This window comes from Poecilia latipinna, unplaced genomic scaffold (assembly GCF_001443285.1).
Source record: "Poecilia latipinna isolate Pla-1442-1.1 unplaced genomic scaffold, P_latipinna-1.0 Scaffold4448, whole genome shotgun sequence".
In the NCBI taxonomy this organism is placed as follows: domain Eukaryota; kingdom Metazoa; phylum Chordata; class Actinopteri; order Cyprinodontiformes; family Poeciliidae; genus Poecilia; species Poecilia latipinna.
This window is the reverse complement of record NW_015117064.1, coordinates 13,384-18,883: the sequence shown is the minus strand read 5'-3', so window position 1 is coordinate 18,883 and position 5,500 is coordinate 13,384. Positions and strand designations below refer to the sequence as shown.

The following is a 5,500-nucleotide window of genomic DNA, read 5'->3' as shown; positions in this document are numbered from 1 at the left end:
TCAGCAACATATGTGAGCTTACTATCAGTCAGCAATTCCTTAATTTTGATTTAAATAAAAGTACTAGTCCCACTGTCAGATTATTTCACTGATACCAAGATATTTCCCATGTTTTAAGTGAAAAAAATGCATTTTTTAAATTACATCAGTACATCTTAAGGAAATAAATAATAGGAAGAATGACCGAGTCTAGAACTTTTCATAAATATTGATAAATTACTTACTCAAAGTAAACTCCTATTTTTTGCTGAAAAGTTACTTGTAAGTTAATTTTGTCTTGTTTTATGTCTGCCTAGATATTTGCACTAGAAATGACAGAAATACTTGGTAAGACTTTGTGTTTTTGCAGTGCACAAGTGAATTGTGTCTCTGCTGGTGGTTTTTCCACAAACACTTTGAAAGGTGGAGTAAAGTTCGTCTTTCTAAGCTGAATTCAACAAACACCTGTGCAGTGCAAGGACTAATTCATCCTGACTAAAGTCAGACTAAAAGTTTTAACTTCTTTCCTGAGCCAGGGTAGGAAGCTACTATATAGAAGTGATTTCACACATCAGAGTACTTTGCTGTGCTTCATGGCTCTAGACAATTAACTTGAGTCTTTTTTTCTCCTGCTAGATTTGATTTCATAAAACTTAATTCAAATAATACCTTAGGGAAATTTAAACAGTTAATCTAATATGAAGTTTTTGGGCTTTGAAGGATCAAATTGTTCATACTAGCTGTATTTTTCTTTTTACCTTGAAATTGCGCAAACTGGAATTATCAAAATAAATTAGCGTAATGGAAACACGCCAGTTTTGAAAAAAGTCACATTTGAAAATGTTCTGGGCTTAAAAAAACCTGACATTTTGACATTATTGTCAAATTTTCTGATGCCCTAATTTGCCGTCGCATGTATGAACGAGGATTAGGGCTAACAAAATTTTTTTCTAAAATGAAATGACTAATCTTGAAATACTGACTTTATTCTCTGTAATTATCTAGAAAATAAACAAGAATTTTTTTTCAGAGTTGGATAGTGACTAGTTACATTTACTCAGTAACTTCTTTTAAAAAATACTTTTAGGGGTATTTTTTTTTACTATGCGACATTTTTATCTTTACTTTAGTAATTTTATTATGAAGTATTTCTACTCGTACTTGAATAAAATTTTTGGATTTTCTTGCTACTGAATGAAAAACAAACATGTTTTAACTAAAAACGCACCAGACACAGACACACACCTGCAGTTTTTGTTTTTTATTGAAAGAAACTGATACTTTAGTATACTTTTTACCAAATACTTTTTTACTCTTCAGTAATTTCTTGGATGCTATTCATACTTGTGTACGATTTTTGCGTAGTTTTTTTCAGTGACCATAACTCTTTTCCGTAGCCTGAGTATTAAACCTACTGAATAACTTTACGTTTTTGTGTTTGAATTGGTGAAATAAATTAACATTTCAGTGATTTCCAATGGTACCGAGATGCACCTGCGCTTGGACAGTCATTCATGGCTCCAATGGATGTAGAAAGTGTGATTTTCGACGGCAAGTGAACGCAGCAGAGGCAAAACGCGGCACCACTTAGCGCTTCTCCCCGCCAACCCCCTCCTCTCGCTGCGCGTGTGCCCGCCGGTAAAGGCGCGCGGCCGGCGGGTTGTGGGGTAGGGGGGATGTTGTGCTCGCTCCTGCTCCTCCTGCTCTCTGACCCCAGTGGCAGCTCCGACTCACTGCACTTCGGCTCCCCCTCCGACACACCGCGGCTGCTCGCTCTCTCTCTCCCCCGCTAACTGTCAGTGTCTCTTGCCCTCCGCTCCGGCTCGCTACCACTCGCTCTCCTCCCGGTCTGGGTTCTTTCCACCAGAGCCAGCCGAGGTCCCGCCGGGTCGAAGGTTCCTGCCCCGGCCCAGCCTCCTCCACCACCAACGGTCGCGCCTCGCGCAGGAGTCTCCGCCGCATGGACCCGAGTCCCTCCGCTGCTTCTTCTTCTTCTGTTTCTTCAATCGCCTCTTCTTCTTCTTCTTCTTCTTCCTCCTCCACCGCGTAGAGGGCGACCCTCTCCGACCCGACTCTCGTTATCCGGCCGGCTGCAACACCCAGAGAGGAGGGGGAAACGGAAAAACCTCCAGCCCGAAGGTAGCGCAACCTTTCAGCCTCGCCGCGGAGGCAGAGACGGGGAGGGAGGGGAGGAATTCCTGACACAAAGCCGTCGGTTTAAAGGTGGCTTGTCATTTACGAGGAAGGAGCCAGAGGTTACCGAGGCGGCGCTTTGACACTCACCACCTCTGGGTTATTTTAAATTTATTATTTATTAATATTATTCATGGATCAGAGTTCAAGGGGGAACGGAGTTTTCTTTCTTTCTTTGCATGCTGCAAGCGGCTGTGTAGTATAGCTCACGCCGTGTCTGCATGGTGAAAGGGTGAATTTTATTCGCCTTCTGCCCCCCTCCGCTGCTTCCTTCTGCTTACCGGAGTGGGAAGTTAGCTGCCAGGCTCTCTGTTTATTGTGCTGCCAGAAAGAAGCTCCAGCTTCAGCGTGCATAATAATACAATTTAGCAGGCTAAGCTACAGAGCTAGTCGCTGCTGCTACTGTAGCCATAAGATAGAGAGGGACAGAGGAGCATGGACACTACAGTGACACGCTGCATACTGAGAAATAAATAAATAAAATTATATAAACATAATATTAGTTTAACTACTACAGTGCAGCCTTTGCATCATATTTTAATCCGCCAAGGTTATTTTTTTCTTATATATCTATAACTTTGGTCGTGATGATAAAAATAGTGCAGAAAATGTCCAGTTTTATTTTTTCCTTTTACTACTTTCCATTTGATCTTTAAACTAGACAGTTTGCACCTATTCTTTAGTAATTTTAAATTGCATATTGCTACTTATCCTGAAATTTTAAATCCGAATAAGTGTTTTTGACATTCCCACACTCAGATAAAATCCGATTAGCATGTATTTGCATTAATCTATTTTCAAATAGATTAAAAAAATATATTTTTTTTCATCTGCAGTATCATCTTTGCAAATTGACAGAAAATGTAAATCAATGTTCCTGGCAGTTTTCAGCACTTAAAGCTCAGATAATACTCTCAAAAATTTGACTTTAAATGGTAAACCTGGCCTTTAAGAAATGAAAAAATCTGAAATTTTGGGATTATTTGCTATTAATGCCCAGTGTACACAGGTAGAAACATAAAGTTGCCCCCAAGGGTTGAGGGAAGCCTCAGTGAAATTTATAGCTTTCCTTTGAAGTTAAATCAACCTTAAAAGCACAGTTCTCGATTCACATGCTGTAATGTTTCTATTTAAATAACTTCAATGTACAGGTTTCATGACGCCAATCTGAATAAATGTGTTTTCCTCATTCTAAAATTAACTACATGCATCATAGGAAGTAGCATCCAGCTGACCCAGAAAACATAAATCCATGATTTTTTTTATGAAAATGGGCCAGTTTTGAGAGGTTTGCTTCAACTTATTCACTGCATCCTTTCGATTTACGTCTTATGGGGGGAAAAAAGGCTGATTTTTATTTATTTTTTGACATTTTTTACCCTTTGACGTGTGGGAGCATGAGGACGTCTGGTATAAAACACCCACGGTAGCCACGTTGCCACAGTTAGGAAGGTCAGAGTGAAAGGAGGCGCGCAGGACAGCCGGGTGAGAGACGTCGCTCTTTATCTTGTCCTGCAATATTTTACAGCTTTTAAACAGATTTATTTATAAATAAAACTAAAGACGCCAGATCTCCCCTGATTGATTGATTTTTGATTGCATCAGTTTGGAATTTGAGGCACTTTTGTTTTATTTGGTGCAGAAATCAACGTGTTTCACACGTGGATTTGCTGAAGATTAATGAATGCGTTGTCCTTTTAAAAAAATATTTTAAATGTAATAGACCTCTGAATTTGAGATTGTATCTAGAGTAATTTTTTTTTCTAATTATGGTAAAAGTTTTAGGTTGATTTTGATAACATTCCTGTGTAATCTCATCTTTTTAGGAGCTTTTGTAGAAAATGTTGGGATTTTTAAAAATGTTTTCTTTTCTAGCCTCGAAGCATTAACTTATTATTTATCTCTGAATCATTGAATTTAAAGCTTTTTGTCTCAGAAGTTGATGTAGTTGGAAAAAGTACTGAAGAACGTTTAGCTTAATTTTGTTAACATTCCTGTATAATCTCATTTTTTTAGGAGCTTCGTAGAAAATGTTGGAATTTTTTGTGCCTTTTTAATCTCCAAACTTTTACTTTATCATTTATCTCTGAATACCTGAATTTAACATTTTAGTGTAGCTTTTACTCTGAAAAGTTGATGCATGATTGATTGATTGATTGATCGATCTATCAGTTCTGGGATTGGAGTCACTTATGTTTTCGTTGTGTGCAGAAATCGTCCCGTTTCATGTGTGAATTTGCTGCCTTTTAGATATTTTAAATTAAATAGCTTTGTGGATTTCAGATTACATCCATAGTAATTTTTCTTTTCTCTTTTGCCCTAAGAAGAAATATGGTAAAACCTTTAGCTTAATATTGCTAACATTTATGGACACTCTCATTTCTTTAGGACCTTTTGTAGAAAATATTTGGACGTTTTTTCAACAATGATTTTCATTCTGAATCCCTGAACTTATCATTTTTTTGTCTCGGATGCGTGCCCTGGCAGCTGATGCGCTGCTGTGTTCTTGTCTGTGCAGACTGCAGCGTGTGTTGGTCGAGTCGGTCGGTTGGCCGGGAAGCCACAGCCGGCCCCGCTGCCGCTCCTGCTGCTGGGAGACTTCCTGGGCTTACCGAGCGGCTCCGAAGGATGACCGCCGCACAGCTCGTTGCTGAATCCCGGTGAACGAACGGCGTCTCATGTCCAAACGGCGGAAGGATGGCTCATGGCAAAGTGACCATCACGGTGGACGAGTACAGCTCCAACCCCACGCAGGCCTTCACGCATTACAACATCAACCAGAGCCGCTTCCAACCTCCACATGTCCACATGTAAGTGCACAAGCATTTATTTTACAAGTTGGAAACTTTTGCCTGATGTCTAGCACACCCGCAGGTTCAGACAATACAAAAATAAACTAGGGCTGAAACAATCGTGATTAATTGATTATTTACTCATTTACCCTCTGCAAAGGCAAAATATGAAGTATAAGAAGTATAAGACTTACTTCTCTGATCCTTAGTTTTCCAGTGGCTTCCAAATTGCTGCATGAAGTGGTCATGTGTTGCATTTTGTGACAAAATATTTCCTGAAAATGGACTAATATGCTCAAGGCTGGAACGATTAAACGTGATTAATCGATTATGGAAATAAGAGATGGTAAAAAAAGGTTTTCTGCACCACTTTCCTCTTAATTAGCAAAAGCAAAGAATCAAGTAGAGGACATATTTCACTGATCTTTAATCATCTTTTCATCGATTATTGAAATAATCGTCAATTAATTTAGGAGTAATCCAAGTAAGAAGTTCTGACTTGGATTAATCATTAACTGGATTAAACAAACTCAAAA

General features: G+C 39.0%; 1 long non-coding RNA gene across 1 annotated transcript; it reads left to right on the top strand.

The window, feature by feature from the left end:
• Window positions 1-2,130: 2,130 nt before the first annotated feature.
• LOC106942652 (uncharacterized) lies at window positions 2,131-5,084 on the top strand. The gene is made up of 2 exons (XR_001423679.1): window positions 2,131-3,657; window positions 4,691-5,084. It is a non-coding gene; the product is annotated as an uncharacterized LOC106942652 (long non-coding RNA).
• Window positions 5,085-5,500: the final 416 nt, after the last annotated feature.